This window comes from Elgaria multicarinata, chromosome 1 (assembly GCF_023053635.1).
Source record: "Elgaria multicarinata webbii isolate HBS135686 ecotype San Diego chromosome 1, rElgMul1.1.pri, whole genome shotgun sequence".
NCBI lineage: Eukaryota > Metazoa > Chordata > Lepidosauria > Squamata > Anguidae > Elgaria > Elgaria multicarinata.
The window spans coordinates 166,089,726-166,109,899 of NC_086171.1; the positions used below are offsets into that span (position 1 = coordinate 166,089,726).

A 20,174-nucleotide genomic window follows, 5' to 3' on the forward strand; every position below is an offset into this window, starting at 1 on the left:
TAGGACAAATTCAGCTTCTGCTTTGCCCTGTATCTCTGGACAGATGGTTTGAATTAAATGTCAGAGCTTCATCTTCTCAAGGAATTCACTTCAAAACATGGGGCACGTTTTGCTATCTGGAGGAATGGAATTAGAATGTCTCTCCCAAGATCACCAAACTAGGCAACCAAGAGTCAGAGGCAACTGCTGACCACTGCGGCTGGTGGGGCAGAGGACAGGGCAAATATTCTACTTGAATTGTCAGAGGAGGGCAGGAGACAACCATGCGTGGCAATTGGCAACTGCATGCCCCGCACTGGAGTATATGCACCTAGCTGTGATGGGATTTCTCAGCCACAAGTGGTTGGGAAAGAGTCAGAGGGTTGCTGCCCCCATTCACCCCAAATATAGAGCCACCTCTGCCAAGAGACAATCTTTATACATATCTGAGGAGATGGCAGCAATGTAAGAGAAGCAAACCATACTCCAAGGCTGCCTCTGAATTCCCTTAAAATACCTTAGAAAGCAGCTTTCTCAGGCATCCAATGGTCAACATCTCATGAGATGGGTTTTTCTACAAGAATCTCATGGCAAGGACCTTCCTACATCCTGATCTTATGAATGGTTCAACTGGTGTTTGTGTCAGATCATGCATACATACATAGTCAAATAATCAAGATTTCTGAAAGCCTGGTTAGTCTGCAACTTGTTCTCAAACCCTTGATGCATGCAGATCGCCATCATGGAAGCAACTATAAAAATTCAGCTTGGAGTAAAAGGGACCACTTAGCGCAGTGGTAGAGCACATGGTTTGCATGCAAAAGGTCCCAGGTTCAATCCCTGGCATCTCGAGGTAAATGGCCAGGATGCAAGTGATGGGAAAGAGCTGTGCCTGAGGTCCTGCCAGGCCACTGCCAGTTCCACAATACTGGGCTACAAATGGAAAGAAGCATAAGGGAGTTTTTTTTTTTTTTTTTTTTTTATGAAAAACAGATTTCAAGCATTTCATAAATCCCCTGGGAAATCCAAGCAAAACTTAAACTTTCAGGCTGGCTCCAAATGGAAGGGGAAATCTCAGCTCTGTTTGAGTCCTGAGGAAGCCAGTAAGTGTTGCAAGACTGTGGGTAGCAGCAGAGATTCAAAAGCAAATGGGAAGCCACATGAAAGGCCAGTGTGGTGGCTTTCTGGTTGCCCTTATGCCAATTGCAAGCAGACTCTGACATGTTTATCTGTAGGCTCTCCATGCATCGGCCTCTAGCACTCTGCCTCTGTGTTTAGCTGCTTGGTACAGAGCCACAGGAGGACTAATTGGTTTCGGAGAGGCCTTGTGCATTCTCAGTAAAAAAGAAGGTTGCAAGTGTACCGTCGCCACAGGAAAAGTAATGAAACCTACCAGCAGCAAAAAGGCCCAGGGGGGTTCTGAGCACAAGATGATTAAAAAGTCCAGTATAAGGTCTTTTCCTTGGACAAGCAGGGCTGAAGGAGGATAATCCAATATAGTGAATTGGGAGCTCAAAGATCAATATGTCCGTTTTGCTGACTGTGCAAGAGAGTCTGAGCAGCAACTCACAGCACACTCCTACATTTACTTAGAAGTAAGCCCTATTAATTTCAAGGGGTCACACTCCTGAGTAAGTAAGGATAAGTTTGAAGCCCTATCGCCACATCTTTACCCTGGGGAGAGAAAACCTGCCCAGCTTCACAAGGCAATTGTGGCAACACTTATGCCGAAAGTTGCCTAACAACACTCCAGAAATAGAGGGATACATGCAGTGTGGATCACAAAGGGACGCACAGTGTTGGCTGTGCCCAGAGTCATTTCATACCTATGTAATACAAGATGCTTTAGCACATTCCCACATGATGTTGGGTGGCAATGATGGGAGCACATGATGTTGGGTGGCAATGATGGGAGTTGCAGTCCCACACATCTGGAGAACACAAGGTTGGAAAAGGCTTTTGTAGGCTGCACCACTGTGTGACCCTAGTATATATACTTCTGTCTTTACTTTATGGGACATTCAAAACAGCAAATATTGATGCTTTCACTTTTTCTGGGTTGTCTGTATTTAACAATCCATAGTTAAACCATGGTCTAGGTTTCGCATGTAACAACAACCTACAATTCAACAACAATCCATACTCAACCTTCACTTAGTTGTCATTATGTGCGAACCAGGCCATTGCTTAGAATAAAAAAAAAATTATTACCTGGGGGGCTGAATCTGGAGAGATAAATGCCAAATGTTAACAAAGCAAATTGTACTTGTGTGTGCACGTTAGCAAGCTTTATTCAAATTCATTCACCTTACTGCTAAACCCCATCCCCCGTCATGGTCTCTCTGTCAATGTGGTGCAATAGCAAAGGGAAACTCAGCACTTCAAATGGGTGGGGGGAGAGCATGTAACAAGCAACAGCAAAGTCTGTGGGTTGGGCTGCTCTCCTCGTCTACAGCCTGGGGAACAGAGTGTTAGAGGAATAGACCAAACCGCGTCCCAAATAAATGGAAATTAGAGCTACAGGCCTATCTTTGCACAACACCGTTTTTTGTTTTTTTGTTTTAGGGATACGCCCAAGGTATTTTAAAGTCACATTTAAACCTTTCAACTGTGAATGCAGCAAACACCGTGCAGCATACACATTTGTCAGGGGACCCTAGAAAAAGCAAAAGGGGTGGGGGGGAAACCCCTACTGTGAAAAACAGGAAAGGGGGCGGGGGAAATGGTGCAAACAGGCAAGATGGTTGAGAACTGAGTGGGAAGGCATTTGCCCTGCCCTTTCACAGCGGGCAGTCAAGGGCATGAGTTAGGAGTGTAATCTTTACAATTCTAGAAGGTTGTGTGCAGTAGTCTGCAAATGCTCAGTCTCCTGTATGGACAGAGGTAGGCTGGCTAGGTGTCCTACTCTAGAGAGGACAGTCCATGCTGGCTGCAGGTGATAGGAGTTGTAGTACACCACCTCTGGAGGGCACCAGGTTGGGAACGGCTGGCGTAGGCTGGCGTTGTATTGCTTGGTCGTTATTATGCTGCTCTTCCACTTATTAGAGTTTATGGCATTTTAATGTGGTTTTAATGCAGGATGTTTTATGATACGATACCATTTGCTGCTTTGGTGGTTTATAAACTGCTTGGGGGAGGTCTTTTTAGTGCTGAAAGGTAGCCCAGAAATCCTTAAAATAAAATAAAATAAAAACATTAAAGAAAAGGTGTGGCCCATCCATTTAAGAAACTTTCAAGGGAACCCTCAAATGTATTGAATTCTGTCTTCTTACCAGCTTTACAAATCAGCCATTGCTCTAGGGGTTAGTTCAGCAACAGTGAGTTTTGCAATTTTGAAGAATCGCTGACAATTTCCCTTTTCCGTCATCGGCAGGCCTGAGTTTTAAAACGGTAGTGGCTGCACCTGCTACTTTAGAGGTAAAACAACTGTGGTATCTTTGCTGTGGATTACAACAGGATGCTGGACAGGTGCAGAGAGATTTTTGGTAAGCCCCCCCCACACACACACACACCACATAGAGCAGCAAAGTCAAAAGGGTATCTAAAGCAGCTCTCTTCCTCCTCCTCCCCATCACTCGGTTTTCTGATTATAACTGCAGGAAACCTCATGCAAAGAGGCAGAGGCTGAACATGAAAGGAGTGCCAGAAGTGGGGGTGGGGAGGGAGGGCAACCCATCTGGTACGAGGGACATGTGTCTGCACACACTTTAGGGGTTACGGCAATGGCGAACTGTCTGCAGCATGCGCGCTCTTGTGTCTGCAGCAGCTGAGCACCACCTGCTCGGCTCTAGGGACAGACAAGGGAAGTCAAGCAGAAAGGTTGCGCTAAAGTCTGTGGGAATTCACAGCCAAGTCTGCCCTCCTACCCCCACCCCGAGGCAGCACATGAGGATGGCTCTGGGAGCAGCTGAGCTACGGAAGGAGGGGGCAGGGGGATGAAGCACAGGTTTATTTCCCTGTGGAGGGAGGGACGCACGGAGGCGTCTGGCATGATGTGCGGAATAAACAGCCCTTCAAGCCAGTGGAGGTGTACCTTTAGAGTTCTGCCTGGTTCTGACTGAAACCTGGAATGGATTCACCACCCCACTAGTGTCGGAGCCACCAGCCTCCACTGCTTCAGATGTAGCTACTGCTATCTGGGAAGATGTTGAACTTCTAATGTCATCGAACCTGAGACAAAGGAGCCTTCCTCAGTTATCCAAATCAGAGGTGTGAGGTTGCGTCTCCCAACGTTCACAAATGCTACAGTGCCGAATGTGAGCTGGGGCACCCTGATCAGGACCGGTGCTACCATAGAGGCCACTCAGGCGGCCGCCTAGAGCGCCAAGCTAAGAGGGGCACTGGGCATAGCGCAGCACTCACACGTGTTGGCTGTGAGCCGGCCCGGCCCAAGGATTCAGCTGGGCCTGAGCGGGTGAGATGGTGCCCCACGCCCGCCCAGCCGAAGCGAAGCCAGGAACGCTGGGGTGGAGGTGGGGCGGCTCCACGTTCGGACTTCTGGAATGTGCCCGGAAGAGAGAGAGAGAGAATGTATGGGTGAATGGGGTGCATGGGGTCTTTGAGTGAATGCATGTATTCATGCATGTGTTTGTTTGGAGTGAGTGATGCTGAGTGTGTGTGCGGGCGCATGTGTGAGTTGGGGGGGATGATTTGGAGGTGATATTCCTATTAAATAATGCATTTTAGACCCATAGACATTCCTTTCCAATTTGTTTGCTATAATTGGCATGATGTATTTCTTGCACTTTAAAATAAATTTAGCAGTTTCAAGTTTTTTGCTTCTTATTTTTTCCAGGAAACATGTTCTTAAAAATCAAAGTTGACATTTTTTGGAGCGTGTGTGTGAAAGTAGCTCACCTTGCCTAGGGCGCAAAATAGTCTGGCACCGGCCCTGACCCTGATGAGCCCTCCACGCTGAAGAAATTCAAGCTGGCTTCTGACACTGTCTCATGTCTGTTGCTGGTTATAGGCATGCGTTTAGAGAAATCACAGGATATCCATGTCTTCTGTAAGAATCAACATTTACTACGATGACAAATAAGGCCTCATCAGTGTTGGCTCCAGGCTTTTATGGGCCCCTTCGGCAAGGCACCCTCAATATACCCCCCACTCTCTCAGTGAGTCTACGTTCTTACTGCCATTGTCACCAGCTCCTCGTGTTCCTCATTCTCTTTCTCATCATTGCTACCACTTACTTGCTTGACAGGCAGAGAGTCAGTGAGCCAGTAGGCAGTGGCGTCTAGCACTTCTCCTTCTCACCACCACCATTGTCTGGGTGAAAGGCAGGTGAACCTGCAGGTTGAAATGAGGAGGAGGCGCAATCCCAGCAGGCTCTTCTCAGTGGGCCCCTGCTGGGGTGTGGGCCTTTGGCAGATGCTCAATCGTGCCGACCACTGACGCAGGTGCCTGGCTTCACCGACCAGGCGAGAATTACCAAGCAAGGAGGGAGCCTTGGCAAGTTTTACTTTCACATTCGCTAGACAAACATTTCTCTTAAAGGAACAATATACTTCAGGCAGCTTCTGTTTGGGGAGGCATCTAACTCATCAGGTCACAACTTATGGGAGGGCCATAGCTCAGTGTGATAGAGCACTTGTTTTGCATGCAGAAAGCCCCGGTTCGATCCCTGGCTTCTCCAGGTAGAACTAGGATGGAATCCTGCCTGAAACCGTGGCAAGCTGCTACCAGTCAGTGTCAACAATACTCGCTTGATGGACCAATGGTTTGACGCAGTATAAGGCAACTTCATATGTTTCTATGTAACTTGGAGATGAAGGAGCCTTCCTATGTTATCCAAAGTGGGGAAGTGGAACTTGCACCTGCATAGAGGAGTTAGACTATTTTGCTTCTTCCAAGAAGAGGGAGAAGCAAAAATTGGAAGGCTAAAGAGCTACCAGCTTCTGTGTCTGCATCCTACCCTTACAACAAGGATCTCAACATCTTCCTAAATTCATATTAGTGTAATACATTTCTGAAGCCAACCAAGGGATAAGCAAACTTTTGAGATCCACAGATCTCTTCATCAGGCAGGATGTTACAGAAAGAAGGTTGGGAGGTGTGGGGAGGGGGAGAAAAAACGACTTGGTATTGAAGCCACGATGTCTGTCTGCATCATCACAATCTTGAAATGAAATGGAGAGGAAAGCTCTGCAGACATTCAAATAAGGCTCTAGATAGTGATGAGATGGTTTCAGTCCCCTGGGAGGAAGGCACAGAGGCACAATTTGGAGGTATAAGAGGAATCTTCTAATGCTGGAGCTCTGTCTCAGATGCCCGTCCATTGGGGGGGGGGGGGAGTCAGGGGAAATGGCTTTGTCCAAGTAATGAAACAAGGGTGGGGGAGGCGCTGACAAAAGGGTCGGGTTGGTAGTGACGAAAATCTGAAGCAGGGATATTCTGGCCAAGGTGGGGAAACGATTAGAGGCAAACAATAGAAGAGTGATTTGTTTGTCTCAAATTGGTCAGAATCATAGAGGGAAACTATGGGAGGTGTCTCTAGCACTCATCCAAACTCATGTGTCCCTTGTATAGTACAAATCGATAAAGGTACTCTTTCTCTCCCCCCACCCCCAATAGTGGAACTAATAGCTTCGGAACAGGGTGGAGAAGATCTCAGTTGGGAAAAATAGCACATGAGAAAGGGTTAACTCTTTCCCCAGCACCACTTTTCCAAACATAACAACAACAGTCCATCTTTTCTTCCAAACATAACAATAATAGTCCATCTTTCACTAAAACTAGACCAGTGCACAAGTGGCCTCTCAAAATTCTCCACCCTATTTGTGGGTAGAGAAATTGGGGGGACAATTTCACCGAATTTCTCCAGGGGGAGGAGAAATTCTCCAGCAACTTCTCACAGGTAGGCATCACCATCGGCAAGCATTGTAGAACAGCTTCTTTCTGTTTTTCCTAAGGGTTTTTTTCCCCACTGCCACAGCAAGTGGCAACAGCTTCAACTGTGTTGGCAGCCTGAGCCCCATTTTGCATCCTCCATTTAGCTAGGGCATTGAGGGGGTGGGGATGCAGCCATCATAATAAATAATGGTGAAGAAAATATGGAGAAAATTCTGAACATTGTCCTTTTATTTTTAGGAGGTGAGAAAAGAAAAATCTCAGGAATTTCCTGAAAGTTTACTTTCCCCATGAAAAGGGCGTCCGTTTTTCTGCCTCATTCTCAGGGCATTTAATATTTTATTTTGAATGTGTGTCAGTGATGTTTATTATTTATTAATTGCATTTATATCCCGCCTTTTTTCCCCCAAGGAACCCAAGGCAGTGTATATAATCCTCCTCCTCTCCATTTTATCCTCACAACAATAACCCTGTGAGGTAACTTGGGCTGAGAGTCTGTGACTGGCCCAAAGTCACCCAGTGGGTTTCCACGGCTGAGTGGGGATAAGAACCTGGATCTCCCAACTTCCAGTCCGACACTTTAGCCACTACATCACACTGGCTCTTTTGACCTAGACACTGTGTAGAGGCTGAGGGTATTGCCTATATTTTTCTTTCTATTATATATCTCACCATTACTCTACAGTATCCCAGGTTGCCTGCACTTCCTAATCTGAAAAGGCCCTCTCAGAGAAATACATTGACGGTGTCTTACCCTGGGCGGGCAGCCAAGGAGACTGCAGGATGTCAGACAGACGATTGTACGGTGAAAGACAGGACACTCACACACAGCCATCTCATAAGTAAGGTAAGCCCAAGGGTGAAGGAAGACGGAGCTGTAGAAGTTTACTTCGAATAATTGTCATTAACAATTTTATCTCCATCATTCCATCTGCAAAATTGCCAACTTGTAAGTTTGCTGAGAACTGAAACAGGTGTGCAACACTGTGTTTGGGGAGGGGCCTTCTGGGTCTTATCTCTCTCTAAATCACCTGAACCAAACCCATGAGAATTTCTCCAAAATTTCTTCTTCATTGAATTTCTTTCCAAAAACCATTTCTTTTCTATTAGACTGAGTGAGAATGGTCAAAAATTTTGATGGAGAATTTTTCAGCACAGCACTAAATAAAATATTTGTTTCCGTCTCTCCTCTTTAATTCAAATAATATTTGCTTGTTTCAGCATCAACCCCAATTTTCAGACCCACATCATCTCTTCTATTATTGATGGAATGTCTTTTTGCTTCCATTTATAACTAATTGTGAACTGCCCAGAGAGCTTCAGCTATTGGGCAGTATAAAAATGAAATAAATAAATAAATAAATAAATGTAATTCTAGCAGCTGTTTGCAAATTCATTATCATTTCCTGAACATCTTGAGGTTCCTCATTCTTCACATATCCAAAAAGAACAGTGATGGATTTGAAGTCAGATTACATTCTATCATTTCATTGATATTTTCCAGTCTCCTTTCCCAAAAGACCTTCACCTCTCGGCCATATCCAAAGATATACAATATACTACCTGCATACATCCATACTTCAAACATATAACATCTATTACAATTAGCACTTCTTTCTTACCATTTCCCATAAGCAGTTCCAGCACAAGTTATCCCACCACCTGAGGCAAGAGAGCAAATGCACCAGCACCTCATCACACCACCTTTCCATGTTGCTCCCTCATCCCCTCCCATTGCTGGGTCACGTCCCCTCGTCCCCTCCCCTTTACTGCATCATGCCTCCCACTCCCGACCCTTTACCACGGATGCTTCATCGTGTCCTCCCCTTACTGTTACTGCCTTGAGCTGTGCAGTCATAGGAAGCAGCTAGCGCAGTTCTTCAGAGAGCCTGCAATGCTGAAATGCCTGGCTCTGAGGGGTCCTTCCTCAGAGCCAAGCACGGGAAGGATGACCCAGGAGATCACCTGTACGTGCAGTCTCCCGGGACACTCCTCCCACAATCCCTAGCTCTGAGGAAGGTCCGTTATGAGTGATACTTTAACATTGAGCAAAACAACACCTCTCCTTCATGTAACTGATGTAGGCTGCTGCCCACATAAGCTGTTCGTGACACAATACGCCAACTAGTCTCCGCAGTGCCCTGGCACGCTTTGCACTTTTGCATGTACAATCTGCTGTGGCAGCTCTTCTGGGCATTGTGTAAAGCACGTTCACCTATTTTCACTTGTACCAGAACAACAACTAGAGAATGTGTAGGTGTTATGATTAATTCTTTCTACTGGTGGTTGCTGCACCAGGCTGCCCAAAAAGAACACATGTGCCAAAGGAATACACAGCATGAAAGCTGTCTAACTGTGACATGCAAGCCCAATGAGTGCAGTACACAAGATGCATATGGAGTACCAGCATCACCATTGTTAGAGATGGAAGAGTCTCATGCAGTATTGATATCTCCATATTTGGCCAGTGGTTAGATTATTTATTTATTTATTTATTTACTGCATTTATATCCTGCCTTTTTTCCTCCAAGGAACCCAAGGCAGTGTACATAATCCTCCTCTCCCTTTTTATCCTTACAACATCAACCCTGTGAGGTAGGTTGGGCTGAGAGTCTGTGACTGGCTCAAAGTCCCCCAGTGGGCTTCCGTCGCTGAGTGGGGACTAGAACCCAGATCTCCTGACTCCCAGTTGAACACTCTAGCCACTACGCCACACTAGATGAGCCTTCAACGCCCAAGGGACTAGTTTTAGAAACAAATAACTAAGGCAGTAGATAGAGCAGACGTCCCCTACCTGGTACCCTTTAGAAGTTTTGGACTTCAACTCCCATCAGACCTAGCTAGTATGGCTAATGGTGAGCAATCCTGGGAGTTGTAATCCCAAACATCTGGAGGGCACCAGGTTGGGGTAGGCATACTTCATAGCATGAATGGAAGTTTGTATTATTGTTCTTTTCTCGACACCTTGTGGAGGATACAACCAGGGAATTCCCAGCTCTGCCCGAAGCATATATATACACACTCCCCCTCCCCCCTCCCTAGAATCAACTTGTCCTCGAATCAGTTTAATTAGATCTTGATGCTATATTACCTGGAATTAACAAAGTAGGAATTCATCTCTGGCTACTTCCAAACACAACAACTACAGTTCGGTGGTCCTTCCTCATCACGGAATACAATTGTATGTTCTGAAAGAAGCCGTCTTCCACCTGATCATTTATTAGTTATTATTAGCTCCTTTACATGAATAAGTAAATCAACTGAGGGATGCCCAAGCAAGCACTTAAAATGAACACACTCCATTCAAAAAGTTCATTAACAGAGTTGTGCATATTACAAGAAAACAAGACAGATGTAGTTAACTTTAATTAAATTGTTGAATTACATCTAATGCAATTATCATAGTTGTGAAATAATTTGTCACGTTTTTTTTACTATGGTGTCGCACAGCCTGAATCCACGTCCACCAAAGGCAAAAGGGTCTCATCCAGGCATGGTGTCAGCACCCAGCATTCTCAAACTGATATTGGGGTCTCAGTATCCAGGAGAGGGGGTGCAGGTATTGCGGATACCTGCCCTGGCCCTCTCTCTGCAGCGCTCCTCTGCAGTATCATGGATTTTTAAACAAACTGTTTGCTGCTGCCACAAATATCAATGACCCAAGCCAGGGTTACTTTTTAACCCCTGCCAGAGGCACAGTAAGAGGCATCAGCAGTCTACACCTGCCATTTTGTTTTTCCTACAATGACTCTAACGCAACTTCAGGGGGTTATGCAGAAACCAAGATGCCAGGTGGGAACTACTGCTACTTCTTACTTTGTCGCTGCCATAGGCTGCAGTGAATTATAGGCTGCAGTGAAATGAAAAACATACGGCAGCAGGACCACGGGGGGAGTGCCAGAGGTAGTGGGGCAGGGTTTGCATTGGACATGCACTCTCCTTAAGGAAAGTCTCAGTGCTGCCCAAGTAGGAGGTCCCCCATCAACTGGGAGCTAGTCCTGGGCCAGATCTACACCAAGCAGAATATAAAACTATGAAAGCGCTTTGAAAACGGTATATGGAACGTGTCATGGGCCGCACCGGTTGTCAGTGCACTTCAATACCATTATTAAGCAGTGTGTAGATCCTGCCACAGACTCTCACCCCGCCCCATTGAAAATTCAAACATTCACACACCCATTACATTTCTGGGGGAAACGTGTCCATTACAAGATTCATGCCACCTGATTCATTGCGATCTCCCCAGAATCTCTGCTTTCTACCTCTATTCAAGGGCTCTGAACACAGGAAACAGGAAAAGGTGTGGCCATAGCTGGAGTAGAGGGGAGGGGGGAGAGGGCAGGGAGGAATCTGATCTTGTATTAATGAGCTGCTCTTGTACAGCTGTCAGGGCAACGTTGTGCTGCACCCTAGGAGTGAGATTTGTGGAGTCAGAATGAATGTACAGTATCACTGGCAGGGAGGAGAGCTTCCCATTTTCTCCTGTACTGTGCTCTTCCAATCTTATATTCCTGCTTGGGATGTGGAGTAGGGACTTTAATAATAATAATAATAATAATAATAATAATAATAATAATAATAATAATAATAATAATAATTTCTTATCCGCCTCTCCATGTTTGAACAGCAGTAAGTATAAAATACATAAAATACTGATTAAAAACATAGTATACATTGTTAAAACATCCTAAAGCATACTAAAATTCCAGTGGATAGGCCTGCCAGAAGAGATCAGTCTTTATGGCTTTCTTAAATGATAAAAGACTGTTAAGTTGACAAATCTCCTCCGGCAGGCCATTCCACAGTCTGGGAGCAGCAGAAGAGAAGGTCCTCTGGGTAATACTTGTCAGCCTAGTTTTGGCTGGCTGAAGGAAATTCTTCGCAAAGGACCTGAGTGTGCGGGGCAGATTGTATAAAGTAAAAGTGCACAACCTGTGGTCCTGGAGCTGCAAGTGGCCCTTGGCCCACTCCCTGCATGGCCTCTGAAGCCAGCATGACCCCACCCACTTTCCCCTGGCTTCTGAGATCACAGTTTTCTCACTGCTAGTATCAGCAGAGAAATGGCAGTCTCAATGCTGATTACTGGGGATGAGAGAGGCTTTTAACCTCCCCCACACCCCTAGTGATCTCTAGGTTGCAGTGAGAAGGGAGGGGAGATGTTAGGGTGGGGGCAGAATGCATGTGCAGGTCTGCGCATCCACATGTCCATGTGTGCATGCATGTGTGACTCTCGGGGCCCCAGCCAATGCTGGATGCGGCCCTCAGGGCTGAAAAGTTTGCACACTGCTATTATGGAGGCACGCATTGCTAGCATCCAGGGCCGGCGCTTCCATAGAGGCCACTCAGGCGGCTGCCTAGAGCGTGAAGGTAAGGGGGATGCCGAACACTGCACCTGGAAGCCGCTCTCCCACAGTGGCTCTGAGAGGGCGACTACCGGGCGCTCCGTTCCGAAGCCACCCGCCCGCCCCAGAGTCCTGGCTTCACTTTGGCTGGGCGCCCACCCAGCTGAAGCGAAGCCATACCCGCCCCCCCATTCCAGCGTCCTGGTTTCGCTTCGGCTGGGTGGGCACCGAAGCGAAGCCAGAACGCTGGGGTATGGGGGTGAGCAGGCGGCTTCAGAACGGCGTGCCCGGAAGTCACTCTTCCAGAGCGGCTTCCGGCCGGGTGGCCATTCCGAAGCTGCCCGCTGGCCCCCCCACCCCAGCATCCTGGCTTCGCTTTGGCTGGGTGCCCACCCAGCTGAAGTGAAGCCCCCCTCCACACCACCTCAGTGTCCTGGCTTCGCTTCGGCTGGGTGGACGAGATGGTGCCCCGCGCCCAGGTACGCTGGGGTGGGGTGGGGGGTGAAAGCAGCTCACCTGCCTAGGGCGCAAAATAGTCTGGCACCGGCCCTGCTAGCATCTGCTGCAGGATTCACCACATATTGTGCAGCTCCTATTTGTACTGAAACATGCTAGCTTCATGCACCCAGTGAATATCACGGTCAGACCTGAAGGATCGGAGGTGTGACAGAAGTTGACTCATCTATGTTAGCACTGCCTGGGTAAACAAATTTAATTTGCAAGCTTCACTGCTCTGCATGGCTATCTCTCGGCTCCTACGCAACCTGGTGCGGCATATCCTAAAGCTTTGCCAATCAGAGTCAATTTCTGCCCAGCCTTTCATTTCCTATGCAGAAATTTCAGTTCTGCAGAACAGACTGACCGTGCATGACAATTCACACTGCACCCATAGATAGTTGCCTCTTTGGAGCAAAGGCATAAAACTAGGCAGGTTTGCACAGGAATTCATGATCAGACATCTAACTGTTCAGCAACGCCAGCAGCAGTTAAATCCTGATTTTGCCCCAAATTCAAAGCACTGAACGAATGGGCAGGGTTCCCCCCCCCCCAGCTGAGCACAGCATGCTTCACCTGATGAGAGATCTTGAAAATCTGGTTCTTAACTATCAAGAGGCAAAGGAACAAATGTATTTGCATACATGTAAATGTAACATGACACATTAGTACAATCTAAAGGAACAGGTGTGACTGTATCAGTGCATTGCAGTCAGTAGTGCTGGATCCCAGTCCCTCTGATCACTGATAACTTGGAGGACATTAGTATTAAGGAACTTAAAAACACTCCTGATAGTTAAAATACAACCAGTTTGCAGAAATCAAGTGCCTTCTGTGGTATGGTTCCCATGCCCAACTGTCTTCTAGTATTTTGTGACCTTACATCTTTGTGATCAATGGCCACTGCATCTAACCAACTTGCACTTGGCCACAGGGCAACTTTAGTGAACCTTATTGCTGTCTGCACAGCCAAGCTATTTTCTGATTACTTTCTGCTGCAGAGCCAGATTAATTTCCAGCCTGCAGTGAGGTTGTGGAAAAGGTTACTCACCTTATCTCCCTCACAATCCTTGTGAAGTAGCATCTTGGGTTCTGTTCACATAAACAAACTACACTTATTTTCTCCATCCTTGTTTTGCTCACAAGAACAGGACTTGAAAAGATCTGGGAGAAGATTTTGAGGACTTGAAAAGAAATGGCTGCAAGCACAAAAGTGGCAGGAGCTGCACCTACATAAGCGGCTGCTTTGTGTTAAGCAGACTTCTGCAACGTGGTGACCTTCAGATGTTTGGGATTACAATGCCCATTGTTTTTGACCATGCTGTCTGGGGCTGATAGGAGTTGTCATCCAAAACATCTGGAGGGCACCATGTTGAGGAAGGCTGCACTAAAGCATCTCCTATAATTATGCACACAATCACACAGAGAACATAAACTCTTCCTTATATGAGTTGGCCTGAAACTCAAGGTGAGAACATCCAAATTGGGGTGCCCATCCTTCCTTGGCTTCATCACACTTCCAATATTCACCTAAAAACACACAACACGGACCAGGCAACAACATGAGGCCAAAGTACGTTTCCGTGCCAGGAAACAGCACAAGAGAAATGACCTGGAATGTCAAGCCCTGTTCTAGAGTCATACAATCCTGTTTTTTGCAAACATGGATTCCAGTTCAGCCATAAACATACTGATTCCTGGCCCAATGGAAATAAGGACGCTCAAGGCGGTTCAACAGGGAGGTGTAGGAGGTGGTGCTCTCCCTTTCATGAGCCTTCTCATCTCTCTCACCATACATGGGAGTGAGTTGTTGTTCTTTGCAAGCGCAACATCATTAGGCCAGTGTAGCAGGGCCAACATATTCCTAGGCAAATATTTATTGGGTAATGCCCTGCATTAGAAATAGTAGGTAAGTTATAATTGTTGCATTCTTGAAAATCCATAACTTGATCCCTTGGAACATAAATATTCTGCTATTGCCATCACTAATACCAAACTGGGGATCCAATGTTTATTGACATATGGCTGCTGAATAAATATACTGAATCCAATCAGATACAAACATTGTCCATTCAAACATGCTACATGCAGAAGCATTTCTTTAGGGGCAGAATCGATGGTATGATTTCCCACACCATGTCTAAAGAAGTTGTCCACTGACTATTTGTAGAATGAGCAGCTGTGGACTTCCTTCACATTCAACACACCTGCTCCCCAGTTATGTTTTTTAGTACAAAGGAAGTTAGCTTATACTGCATCCGTCCATTGATCCATCTAGCTTGGGATTGTCTACATACTGACTGGCAACAGCTCTCCAGAGTTCCAGACAGGGATCTTTTCCAGCCCTAGCTGGAGATGCTGGGGATTGAACCTGAGACTTCTGGCATGAAAAGCATGTGCTCTACCACTGAACTAACTATGGTCCTTCCCCAGAGGAGTCATAGGGCTCAGCTACAAAAAACAAGATATTCAACTATGAAAGCAGTATGAAAGCAGTATATAAAAGGCAGGAGCCACACTACTGCTTTATAGCGGTATTGAAGTGCACTGACAACTGTTGGGGCCCATTGACACATACCATATACCACTTTCATAGTGTTACATCCTGCTTGGTGTAAATGTGTCACGGTCCCCAACAGTTGTCAGTGCATTTCAGTACCACTATAAAGTAGGGGTGTGCACGGACCCCCCACTCTGCCCCGCAGGCCGATCCAAAAATTTCGGATTGGCCCGTTCCGCCCATACTCCTCTCCTCTTCGTCGCGGAGCTCCGGCTCCGAATCGGAGCTCCGCAGTGGAGGGGAGTGGTGCCAGGTAAGGCCGGGAGAGGAGGGCGGGGGGGGGGGGTTACCAGGCCCTGCTGCCGTCGCCACCCATGCGGCGACGGCGGCAGAGCCCGGTAAGGGACCAAGGGGGAGGGGGGCCTTACCTGCCTCCGTGCGCAAGTGCTGCCTAGACTTCCTGGTTGAACTGTGGGCTCAATTGAAGAAACCGAGGGACCGCGGACGGAGGCAGGTAAGGGAGAGGAGGGGGGGTTTACCGGGCCCTGCCACTGTCACCGCATGGGTGACAGTGACAGCAGCAGGGCCCGGTAAACCCCACTTACCTTTCCGGCGGCGCTCCGGATAGAGGCGAAGGATCCGCCTTCACCTCGATCCTCTTCGCCATGCTCCGCCCGCCCCCCAATCCTCTTCGCCTCTGCCTTAAGGGGAGGCGAAGCACTCCGCTCCGCTTCTAATTCGCCAGTCCGATTAGAAGCGGAGCACATCCCTACTATAAAGCAGTAGTGTAGATGTTGCAACAGTCTCTGAAGTAGGGCCTGTCATATAGAATGCTGGTTGCCTATTATAGTTCTCAGTATCCATCTTGTATTCTTTGTACACCCCTCATTTCCATCTAAATTCACAGTGTCATGGAGCTTCAGTGGCTGGTTGCTAACCTGGTATTGGGATGTATCTCAGCTTTAGGCCAAAGGCCTGCTACATTGTCCTGGAATACATGTGACCATTCAGCCTGATCCCAACCATGCTATGTATTTTGTTTCGTACAAATCCATGGTAATACAGCCAATGAGCCCTGACCTATACAGCTTTACTAGCTAGGCTGGGCATCCTTTCCTGCCAATCAGATTTCAATGCAGATAAATCTCCCCTGGTTGACTTTAAAATGGAAAAAAAATGCATGGATACTAATGCTACTGGCCTTCTCTAAACGTCACTGGAAATCAATAGCAAAGCTTCCAATGATTCCAGCAGCCCTATCAGGAATAGGCTCATTACATTTGGTGGAATCACTTATACGCTTAAAGAAAAGCATATCTGTGACAATAAGGGGTAAGGAACAGGAACACATTGAAGGTTATCATACAGCACACAGGGTGACAAATTATTCATTTTCAAGCCAGTTTCAAATGAACAAACACATTAGCAATGTGTTTTGTTACAGTGGAATCATATCCCTTTATACAGCCACTATAAGGAAGAAGTACATCGGTAGATGCTGCTTCAATCTGGCATCATACAAGACCGACACAATACAGCCCTGAAGTACAAGGCTACTGAAGTTACAAGTAATGAGCGAATTTACTTTGATGTGGGTCCCTTTTTATTGCTAAACTGGGAAAGAACTTTTTAAAGGCCTGCTGCCTGTTTTAGCACAAAGTTATAGACTTTTCCATCAACCCATTAAATGCACCCCCTCTTTTCCAAGCCCCATTTTAAAATTTGCTTATTTATTTTTATTTGATTTACATTTACAGTGCTGGCGGAAAACAAAATAAGGCTAGGATGGATGGATGGCACAAATGAAGCAAGTTTTTGAAACGTGTCTTTTAAGTATTTTTTTTTTTAAAAAAATTGCATCCACTTTGTATGGTTTTTATTTTGCATATCACTTTGAGAAGGTTCATCCTTAAAGGTGGCCTAGAAATAATTTACAAACAACCCTGTGTCTGGTCCAAAAAGCATCACTCTTTTCTTAGTAGGTCAAGGGCTCCACACCACCACCACCCATCCACTAAAACACACACACACACACACACACACACACACACACGAATACCTCTCTAATGAAGGATTTCACCTCTGTAGTTCATCATTTTAACCAGGAGTATAGTAAGATCCCCATATATTACATTTTAACCGGTCTACATATAGAAATCATAAGCTCCTTATGGTTTTTCTAAATGCGAGAGGTAGGTTTTGAAAAGACATATTCATGATGCAGAGAGTACTTACTATACAATACACACACACACACACACACACACACACACACACACACGACAAAGAAATAATAGTGGTAACAATACCGATATTCCTGGCAACGAATACCCCCATGGGATGAGAGGGTTTCTTGCTCGCAGGCATTTTGTAGAAACCAAACCTATCGCCCCTGTGAATCGAACAATACAAATGCACCTCTCGGAACGAAAAGCCCCAACCGTGCGTTCCCACGCAAGTGTAGGGAGTTCTTATCAATTCCGCAGACATTTATTTGGTTGTGGGGCGGTGGGGGAGGGAGGATGACAACTTTCAGGAAAGTGCTGGTCAGAAATATACTGTGCCCAACCGGCTCGGAAAAAAATCCATCAGAAGGGGGTTTCCGCTGTCCGTGTCCCTGGTACTGGATTTGTCTCCCTTCGCCCCCCTCCCGTGTTGCCCCTTTTGTGGTCCCGTCTCCCCACTTCGGGGAGGGGGGAAAGCGAGAAGTCGTCGCTTTGTAAGGAGATGGAATGCAAAGCAAGTATTTTCAAGACTACCCCTTACCACCGAGCACATGTTATTAAAGCCAGAGGAAAAACCTCATCCCCCAGGGAAAGATTAAAGTAAAGCCAGCTTTAGCTTTAAAAAGAAACGATATCGCTGCAACAGGGGGAGAGGGATTATTCAAGGAATTGAGTAGGATCCCGCTTCTGAAGCATTCTTCTGCAAGCTGAGGGATGAGCCTCCATGCCTGCAACCTGCTCTTCGTGGCTTTTTTTTTTTTTTTACTGCACAAGGCTGGGATTGCAGTGGAAGAGGCTTGTTTCTCCTCTCCGTCCCTTATTTTCATGTTTTAAAGGGGAGATTTGTAAATCCCACTCCCTCGTTACACAGCTACACCGATGCCTTTCTGGTCAATTTCACGAATGCACCCAACGAACCCCCTCCAAGCTGCTGGTCAGTTTCTTACCTGGAGGTTTGCACAGCAATTTCCTGGTCTGTTGCAGCAGTTTCCAAGCGCTATTTGCTCTGCGCGTCTCTCTTCCACAATGCCTCTCCCTCCCTCTCTCTCTCTCTCTCTCTCCCCTATCCTGCGCCGCCGCCTCCTGTGATAATTCCACGATAGCTCCTCGGGGCGATCTACTAATCCTCGTGCATCTGGCATTAAAATCCAAGCAGCAGCTACAGGAATGAGTCTCTCCTGGAAAGTAGCTGCTGGTGAATGGAACCCGCCGAGCTGCACATTCCCAACAGAGCCCAGCGAACTAGGCGAAGAGAGAGCAGCCGAGGCAACCGGGCGAACAATAGAGAGGAGAGGGGTGTGTGTGTGAAAAGGGACGCGCCATCTTCTGGAGACCTCGTGTATGGCCTCGATGAACTCTTGAATTAAAGAGCCAACTTCAGGCTTTCTGGACTGTGGACGAGCCGAAGGCAAAAACAAATCAGCGTTCTGTTCTTCCTAAGCCCCTCTGACCACCCCCGCTCCAGCCCCGAGGCAACGGAGCGCTATTTTGATGCCGCATTGCGGGTGTGGAACAACGCTACAAGACCCATCCTTAAGTTTGAACACAGCGCCGCGTTGCTTTCTATTTGTCTGGAAGGAAGGCGCCTGAACCAATGCAACGATTTGTTATATTTATTATAGATTTTCCATGCACACAAAATTCATCCAAGTAACAAAGACTATTTTTTGCTCATTCGACTTGCCTCTGATTTCTGTTTAGGGGGATACTTGATCAAACTGTCCAGTTCATACAAATGAATGGGAGATGAACACTAGTTTCTTTTTAAAAATTAAGATTTGATTGCTATTAAAACATGACATCAATTTTAAAAAAAGCAATGCACTGCAACTTTTCCATCAGGTACCTGTTAATTCTGTGGCCTCAACGATCAACCCACAATAACTTTCCACAATGCTCCATCAGTGACTGGCAGCATCTGTTGTGTACTTTCTCTGATAACATACATACATATTTTTATTTTTAAAGTATTGGTTGCTTTGCAGTTGTTTTGTCAGTTTCTCAACGAGTGCAATGTTCTGTAGTTTATTTGTTTTTATTACATTTATATACCACCCCACAGCCGAAGCTCTCTGGGCGGTTTACAACAATTAAAAATGGTAAACATTAAAAGTATACAAAATTTAAAAACCATCAAAAACATAAAAAACAGTATAAAAACAACAGTATTCATTTAAAAACAACAATTCTGGGGTCCATTAAAAACAAACTTAACATTGTTAAATGCTGTTAAAATGCCTGGGAGAAGTTGCTGGTACCACCTGTTGAAGATAAGCTCTTGCATTTTTTCACCATTTCCAGTTTTGCTACTGCTAGCATAAGGATAAGCAGTTCTTAATATATGTATTAGTCTCTTCCCATCCACCCCCATCACAGACAAGTAGCAACTAACAAGGACAGTCTGGAACAAGGTTTTGGGCCTTTTTAGTAGCAGCACCCCAGCTTGGAATGCCCTCCCCAGAGCAGCTGGCCAAGTGTCTACATGGTGGTCATTTTGATTCCAAATGAGGACTTTTTCATTTTCCTAGCCTTTTTAGTCTTCATTTTTGTTTTTTAACAGAGCACTTCTATGGTCCCTGGGAGACCATAAGGGACCACAGGATATTTCAGATCACCCCTCCAGAGACCATTTGCTTCTAAAAACAGGGATAGTTCAGTGTTGGCATGAGCAAAATATGAACAGTGCCACACTTTTATACCATAGTTTCCATACTTTTAAGGTAGCCTTTAGAGAGTCCCAATTTCATCCGGGTTCATCTGATTAAAAGAAAATGGTATTCA

At 46.2% G+C, this 20,174-nt stretch overlaps 1 protein-coding gene across 1 annotated transcript in view; it reads right to left on the bottom strand.

Moving 5' to 3' along the window:
• Positions 1 to 18,626, bottom strand: part of PIK3C2B (phosphatidylinositol-4-phosphate 3-kinase catalytic subunit type 2 beta) — a 116,090-nt gene extending 97,464 nt beyond the window's left edge. Inside the window, exon 1 of the mRNA XM_063142103.1 lies at positions 18,341 to 18,626. The gene's annotated coding sequence lies outside the window, so the exon portion shown is untranslated. The remainder of the gene's footprint in view (positions 1 to 18,340) is intronic.
• Between the last annotated feature and the right edge of the window lie 1,548 nt (positions 18,627 to 20,174).